Source organism: Lolium rigidum, chromosome 4 (assembly GCF_022539505.1).
Source record: "Lolium rigidum isolate FL_2022 chromosome 4, APGP_CSIRO_Lrig_0.1, whole genome shotgun sequence".
NCBI classification, from domain to species: Eukaryota; Viridiplantae; Streptophyta; class Magnoliopsida; order Poales; family Poaceae; genus Lolium; species Lolium rigidum.
This window is the reverse complement of record NC_061511.1, coordinates 245,724,712-245,733,411: the sequence shown is the minus strand read 5'-3', so window position 1 is coordinate 245,733,411 and position 8,700 is coordinate 245,724,712. Positions and strand designations below refer to the sequence as shown.

At 42.8% G+C, this 8,700-nt stretch overlaps 1 long non-coding RNA gene across 5 annotated transcripts; it reads left to right on the top strand.

Moving 5' to 3' along the window:
• The first annotated feature begins 3,365 nt into the window (after positions 1-3,365).
• On the top strand, positions 3,366-7,555 carry LOC124707436. Of its 5 annotated transcripts, none has more exons than XR_007004863.1 (6): positions 3,366-3,459; positions 4,454-4,528; positions 4,865-5,050; positions 6,056-6,228; positions 6,387-6,605; positions 7,094-7,555. It is a non-coding gene; the product is annotated as an uncharacterized LOC124707436 (long non-coding RNA). The 5 variants fall into 5 exon arrangements; XR_007004865.1 differs by having other exon boundaries at positions 6,046-6,228; XR_007004866.1 differs by lacking the exon at positions 4,865-5,050.
• Positions 7,556-8,700: the final 1,145 nt, after the last annotated feature.

Sequence of the window (8,700 nt, the reverse complement as noted above, 5' to 3'; positions counted from 1 at the left end):
TTATCTTCGTGTAACCCCTTACGGCCCGATTGGAGGAGAGGTATTCAGCCCAACAACAAACATTAAATGCAAAAATGTAAAAGACAAACCATGGCCCAAAAGTGTCCGTTTGGAATCCCAGATTTCAGCAGGTCCGATCCAAAGGATTACAGAAATGCTTGCAGATCAGCAATTTTTTTAAATAATATTTTTTTACATTAATTTTATAAATAATACTCGATTTTAAACTTTTTCAAAAATAATACACCGTCGGGTTCGCATCAAGTACATGCATGCAGGCACATGCAGTCTAGGGGGCAGTCCGGTTCTTCTACCCGGACTAGTACTAATCGGGTTTCTCTAATCCGATTAGTACTAATCGAGTTCCTCTAACCTGATGGTGTATTATTTAAAAAAATTAAAATAGAGTATTATTTGTAGAATTAATAGGAAAAAAATACTATTAAAAAAAATTCGCCGCAGATCACCCTCAAAAAAAGCAAATGCTCGCAAATCCGTTCTAAACTGATTCACGCCCCCTCACCTCACCCCCAGCACGCTGCACGGCAGGAGGAGGTACAGAAACAGTCCCGTGAGCGTGCGTCCTCGCTTAGAAAGTCGGAAGGCTGACGGAGCTCTGCCGAGCGTAGTGTCTCGTCGGCCGCAGTCTCCCCGCCGGCGGCACTTGCCCTCACCGCGCTACGGCAGCCGGCGGATCCGACGAGATCGAAGCCGCTCCCCTACACAACTTCTCGCGGTACGCCCCCATCCCCCGGAAACCTCCCTCCGTCTGTTCCACACCTCACGCAAAATTGGTTAGGCGTCTGGTAGATTATAGCCCAAGATTGCATTTTAATCACCATCTGCTGCGGCGTTTAGCTGGCCTAGTTCGGTCTGCATACTGCATTGGCCCTGATTGCCTGAGGCGTTGAGATGAGGTGACTTGATTTAATCGTGTGAGGAGTAGTTCTTTTTCATGTACAATGGCGCCGCTGCCACTCATCGATTCTTGTGCCTATACCCCGTACCCTAATCCATTTTCCATATACTACTGATGATCGTTGCTATTAATCCATTTTCCATATACTACTGATAATTGATGCTCAAGCTCTAAAGATGACATTGTTCATATGAGTTAGTTAAAAATATGGTTGATGCATGTACACAGTCGTTAGATCACGGTTTGAACTGGAGCGACCAGATGCTTAAATTGGCTGTTAAGAATTTAAGCGTCTGTAAAATGATACATTTGCACTGGAATGTCACAAGTCCTTCATCTATTTTTAGTGATTCTCTCTCCCCAAGCATCAGTGTAAGCGTCTTTGAATTGGAAATGGGCTCACACGCACGCTCGCTCGTTCCACAATTTGCCACCTTGTTACGCTTTCACCTCCTGGTGATGCCTTATGATGTCCTGGAGATGCTACCTTATTACATTGCCAACCTCAGAAGAATTTGCACAGGTACGAGCTGAAGCAAGGGACTTAGACTACCCACAATGAAAGTATCATAGGTAGTATCATGCATTCCATGCATGCAAAATGCTGATGTGGCAGTGCTATTAAGGAGGAGAGAGAGGATACTAGTATCATAGGTAGATACCGTATCATAGCACATACTACTAGAAAAATTAATGTCAAGTAAATCTTGTACTACATATATTTGCATTGAGATTCTATAAAACAATTAATATATGGAGACTATGATACTAGTATATGATACCATGCATTGTGGAGATAGTAACATGTAGTAGTATCATTTGTGACTAGTATTATTTGTTTGTGTGGCAGGGTGTAGTTCCATAATTCCTGTCATTAATACTCCCTCCTTTCCATAATTCTTGCCATTAATACTCTGTTAGGCGCTGCCATTAGGATCGGTGACATAGGACTGGCCAACCTATTGAAGCCGCGTAGGTTGTACTCCAACACATGCTTGAATCACCATCAATTGGCCGACGAGGTAGCGAGTTGGCTTGCCTCTCTGTCCTTTTCTTGTGGCCTACGGCCGAAAATGCTGGTGAGATGGCCGGTAGAAGAGGACGACATTGTCAACATAGAGCAAGACGGCATGCAAATGCTGACGGGGATGAATTGGCTGCAAGATGCCTTCAGCCACGAGAGATGAGACAACCGAGGGAATCGACGATTATCAAGTTCACGGGCCCTGTCATAGGCCGCGCCACTTTATTAAGAGCGTAGAAGTATAAAAACTGTCATATACAGTACGGAGTACATCACATTGGTCCAAAAAAATAGCTCCTAAAAAATGTTCTAAAACTTTTTGAAACTGCGTTGCAAATTTTGCACCACACGATGCAAATCGGGAGGTGATGTATATCATAAAACAAAACAATGACCGCGCGCGACGCTCAACTGCCGCCGGCCGAACCCCGGCCAAATCCGACCCGACGCGAAAATGCGTTCGCGCAGCTGATCTGGGGCGTTGTTGATATCAGCCTCCGTCCGTGCCGCTGTAAGATTCGGGTGCGGGGCCCACGTGCTGCAAGGTTTGACCGGCATTTTCCTCCAATACGCGATGGACGCAGTACGATACGGCGGGGGGGCCGTGTACGATATACGGTCGGGGCCCCGCAGACGACGTGTGGTATCGTTCAGAACGTGGGCTTGGCCAGTTCGAATCGAATCCCACTCGCCTCCTCTCTGGGCTGTAGCACACACGCGACAACCGCCGTCTCCGTCTAGATCCCGACTGGTGGCGGCGATGGAGGTCCATGGCAGCCCCCAAGGGTTCACCCAACTTCTCCTAAGGTCAGATCTCAGAGTCTCGTTTCCTCTTTCAAGTTCGATTTTCTCGCCGGCGGCAGTCTGACTCAGTTGCTCCCGTCGGCTCCAGCATGGGAGTTCCAGGCCTAGATTGGCCGGGGCTAGATCGGGAGGACGCAATCCAGAAGGAAGACGAGTGCAGCAGCCCAAGCTGGAGCGTCGAGTCTGGGAGATCTGGTAGCAGCGGCGGATTTCACGGATTGTAGCGGCCCCTGCTGGTCAACGGAAGGCTCGAATCCATAGGTAACTGTAGCGGCCTGGATTTCGACTTCGCCCGAGAACAGCTGCAAAATCTGCGCGTCGGACCCGACGCCACTGGTAATCAAACCGTCGTCGCTCCACCGTCGCCGTTGGGCCCCTGCCCCGCCTCGCCGGACACGTCCCGCAGCTAGAGATGCCCGGAAACGCCTCGCCACCGCGGTGAAAATCCATCGCCCGCCGGCCCCATTCCGGCTCGCCGCGGCCATCTGCCGTCTGTCTGCGGGACCCCGCAGAACACCGATGACCTTCGATCTGCCATCCGCCAGCTCCCGTACGGGAGTCCGGCCAGAGTGGACGGGTCACTGACTGGCTCCGCTTCGCGCCCACCGGGCGTCCCCCCCCCGCGGCCCTGCCTCGCCGAGGCTACCGCCAGCATCCAGCTCAGCTCCTCTGCCCCGCCGTTGCACAAACGATGGTTGATAGTTTGTCAAAGGTGAAATTTTGCCCTTTTACTTGTAATATTTTGTTGAATTATGTGATGAACTATGTGTTTGTGGATGAAGTATGTGTGTTTGCGAGCTGATTTGTGTGCAACTTGAACTATTCGTGCAATAGTGATGAACTATTTGTGTCATGTAATATTTAGTATTGTTTGAATTTTATTTGTGTTTACGAATCATTTTGATATGACTTTTATCTATATGTTTGCAAATCTGAAATATACATAATCTAGGTGGTGATGTAAAATACATCATTTGTTGGAGCACCTTTAGAGAAGATGTGATGTATTTTACATCACCTGAGCTCTGAGAGAAGAAACAAGTGATATAAAATCCTGAAAATGAGCAAAAACAGGTGATGTATTTATCTGCCGGAGATGCTCTAAGGAGAACTCTCATCCTGGCTAAGGCAAAAATGATAGAAATCCATCCACAAAATCTTTCTCAAAACCGAGTCGACGAAGAACCTTGAAGATGAACGGCCACTCAACAAAGACTGGAATAGCCACTATTAAATAGTGTTTAACATTTTGAGTTCTAGGTATACAACACTCTGGGGACTTTTGAGTTCTAGGTAACTAACTATAGGTGTGGCTGCAATTGATTTTTGCCCTTCTATTTTACCTTAATTCCATAAATGCTTCTGACACTTTTGAGCCTTTGCTTGCATGTCGCATCGTGTTTGTTAGTAAATGGGCTCTTGTAGGATTCCCACATAGAGGCCTAGAGGGTAATCTATCATGCTAGGAAAGATTATGTGATTGTCGACACATCTTCAAGATTTCAAGTGGTAACACAAAAGCCTTTGTTTTTACAGTGGGATGAAAGATCAGTGATACAATTACTTTACTATCGCACAGATTGCCAATGTTGTATTCTAGAAACATTACTAGCCTGAAGATATTTTCTTTTCTTTTGTAAATGATTTAATAATATTTACGAGCCGACTGTTATTCTTCAGCTTATCTAGTTTTTTTTTCATTGTAGGCATATTGCACACTTCATTTTTCGCTGAATTTTCTGATCTTAATTCTTAGCTCTGGTGACACTTCATGCAGTGAGGTACATTTTGATGGGTATATCTTACATTATGTAGTTTCATCGGCTTTTTACGACTTGTAAGTTCTGTGTTTATTAATTGTTCTTTTCTACTTTAAATGGTTATACCATTGCAAGCGCAAATATCAACTTTGTTTTATTACAAGAGGTTTATTGAGTGCTTTTGCATATTTTGCATGCACCTTGAAGTCCTTAATATGCTAGTATGATCATCTGAATTTTATTTTTTATTATTGTCATGTATTTTGAGGTTCAGTCTTCTGCTCCTATTAATCAAAATTATAAATCTTATTTTTTTGTTGTTGTATTTTGTTTCCTTATATTCATTACCCCTTTTAGGAGAAAAACTCGTTTCCCTTCTCCGAAACCGGATAGGAGTTGCTCCCCAGTCCATACTCCCTAGGAGGCGTGTAAGCTCTCCCTCGCTGAAGCGACATAGAAGACAGAGAAGTCCAGGCAGTACAAGTTCACTCGTGAATAACTCTTGCAGTCCTAGTCATAGGTCACATCAACATAGTATTATAGGTAAAATCATATGGCTACATGTTGCCAGTTTGCTCTTCTCACCTTAACTTTCTATAGTCAAATCTTTGGCACTCGGAAGGACTGTTTGCTTGACAAGAAATATACTCACTCAAACCTTCTCAACATCTTCGGTCTACTTATCTATTTAATTTGATTAGATTTGGTTGACCAATCAAAAATATATTAAAAAAACGCAAATTAGTATAATCTATCTAAGCACATATTGGATGTTGCAAACTAATACAACATGGCTAAAAACAATAGAATGGATGTAGATGTAATGAAATTAGATTTGTGTACATGCTGCAATATTCATAAATTGTTCAAAGTTAACTGATATATGGAAGAGATATTTCTTTTGTTGATTACCAATACAGGAATGCAAGCTTGCTTTGATTGGCTAGAGTGGTTAGAGCGGTGCACTGTCCCTACACATATCCATGATACAGTTCAATGAAACATCGAAACACCAACACTTACTAGTCTCTCAGCACATGTATATCTCTTATTTATTCTCGAATATCAAACTTAGAAATGCTATCCTGAAGTCAAGGCTTTTAAATGCAGAAGCAAAATATGAGTCTGCTGGTTGTTAACACGCACACGAAACTCTTTGTCCCTCCGGGTGGCTGCAGTGTCAGTGCTGTCAAGTTTCTCGCAAGGAGTGATAGATTGGGCATGTTGGTGCGGTAGATGTTGGTGAGGCTTAGGCTAGTCATAGTGGAGTGTAACATAGAGTCATAGAGTAGTAACATGCACATGTTACTAATCTATGTTATTACCTTCATACTCCCTCTGTCCTCAAATAAATGTACGTTAGGACATGTCTTAAGTCATACTATATTAACTTTGACTATAACTTGTTTAAAAAAATAGCAATATTTATGATACCCAATTAATATGGTTAGACTCATCTTGACATGTAGTTAAATAATGTAGTAGTTACCCGCAAAAAATTTCTAATCTTACCTGCAAAAATAATAATAATGTAGTAGTTTACCGCAGGTGATGGATGCAGGGCTCGAGATAGTAGGTGGCAACTGTGTCGTCTACCCTTCATCACAGTAGCCCCATGACCAGTCCGACAATCTCTCCCTATTCCTCCGACTTTAGGGCAATAGCAAGGTTTGCTCGATGCGCCTCACTGAGCTAATTGTAACCCACCCTATGAAATCTATGTAAGTATTCGTTAGATGCAATGTGGTTTCTTCTGTTCGGGTTTCTTGGAGATTTCACTTCAGGGATGTTGATGGTAGCAGTGTTCAATGTCAGTATTTGGCCCAGTTTGATTATCGAAAAAAAATAGCTTGACCCTGTTTAACATTGCATTCTGCAGAATCCAAAAGGAAGCTGAACTTAGGTTATTGGAAGAGGAGTTTGCCAGGAAAGTTGAAGAAGCCAAAAGGAAAAATCTTGAAGAGCGTCTGAACTCCGAGGATGTAAAACATGAAATACAGCGCCGGTTGAGGAAGGTATAAGAAAGTTATTTGACGAGGTTTATGCTCAACTACTGAAAGAAAAGGATGCAGCTCTGAATGAAACCAGGCAGAAAGTTGTAAGTATTATGCATGTCATGCCATCCTTATGATGCTTGATCATTATTTACGAGAATATTTTGAGACTACTGAAGCTAGTGAACTGTTTGAAATTTCAATAGGTGAAAATCGCCGACTTCAGTATATCTCCTTAGCTCCTAACCCATATAACCGTTTGCATAAAACAATATGGTGTTTTACCAGTTGGGCTGCAATTGATTCTGCTTCCTTATGTATATTCCTGGTATTGCTGTCCTTGTATAGAGTACTGTAGATATACGCTATTATGTATAGAGTAAAGTCTTTATCGCAAAATATATAGAGTAAAGTAAAAACTGACAACATTTATGGCCGGTTGACTACTGCCTCCGTCCTATAGTTCTAGTCCTGGTTTTAGTTAAACCACGTCAAGAATTACGGAACGGAGGGAGAATTAATGGATTGAACAGATGCACATATTTATTTACTTTTCAAGGAACTTCCCCAAATTGAATCACTTTATTCGTAGGAACAAGAAAGAAGAGAGAGGGAGGAGTTGGATAGGATGCTCGAGGAGAACCGACGGAAAGTAGAGGAATCTCAAAGAAAATAAGCTCCGGAGCAGCAGCAGAAAGAGTTGGAGCGGTATTTGGAGCTGGAAAAGATCTAAAAGCAAAGAGAAGAAGCTTTATGCAGGAAGAACATAGAGGACTAAGACGAAGAAGAAGAGAGAGCTAGGCAGATGAACCTCTGTTAGGAAATAATAGTTACTGATGTTTTGACAGTGTTGTAATCTGTTGGTGTCTCAAAAAAATGGGCATGCAGTTTTTGTGAAACCTCAAATGTCTTGATACAGCTGAGCCCACTTATGTGTTTGAGTTGCTCTGCTGTTAATTTCTGAAATTTGCTGAGCTGGCCATGTCTACTGATTGTGCCATGGGCACAAAATGCAAGATGTAGCGTATCTGAATGCAGTATTTTCTGACTTCAACTTTTGTGCCTTGAAGAGTAAAATTATTTTGCCTGGAGTTGCAATAGTCGTTGTGTGAGACACTGAACTAAGGAGCTACCTTTGGATATGTGGCTATCGAACCTGCGGGCTTACCTGGAAGAGAATTTCATCTGAACCACTGAATCTTTTGCTCAGCCAATTGGGCGACTATTTTGCATCCGCACGCTATGCTGTTCTGATGCTCAAGTGAATCTGCTAATTCGTAGTATGTTGCAATTTTGTCAGTCAGAGCACAACTGAAAGAAGAAATTGCTTTCTTGACAAGATGGGAATCGGATGCATTATTGCAGGCGTTTTAGATGGATGGGTAGCGCCAGCGTTATCTGCAATGAGGCCACTAATATGGACGTTGCACAAAGCATGTAAAGATGGATGTACTGTTCAACTCAGAGTGCGCACTGCGCAGTTCAGATAAATGATATGCTACGGAGTAATCGCCTTTTGTGGGGGTCAGAACAACGACAACAGAACTGAAGCTACAAAATTGATACAGTATCTGAACTAAATGCTATGCTACGGAGTAATCGCCTTTCGTGATTATTTGATTCGACTCTGCGTTCTTTTCCTGCATTGATATGATGATTTTCGTCCAGAATCTGAACTCCTTATCAAGTCCTAATTGCTTTCAGTCCTGCAACTTTGCGTGATTTTTTTGGGTAACCTAATAATAGAGCATTCGATTGTCTTATCAAACGCTTACAGCACAATTACATCACAGTAACCCATGAAAGATATGTGTGTTCAACGGCCGTATCTTCTTGACGAAAGTTCACTTGAGGTGAATGTTTGAGTGCAATCAGGTGACAACCAAGATATCCAATCACACCCAGTGTAACACACTAACACAGTCCCCAGGTTTTCAATTTAAGACCATCTTATCTTATGCCTAATTGAGTAATTGACTTGAGTTCAGACTTGAGAGTAGTCAACATACCCGTGCTGCCACAACGCTCTAGTTGGATCCAAATCTACAATTCGACATGGCAAGCAAAGCAACACACAAACATCAAAGTGACGCTCGTTGATTGACGACATCAATAATCCAAACTTTGTGCTGATGGAACGAAATGATAGAGAGCTTTAAATACTTCACCCTCTGTCTTTTATCTACCAAAGCAACAATT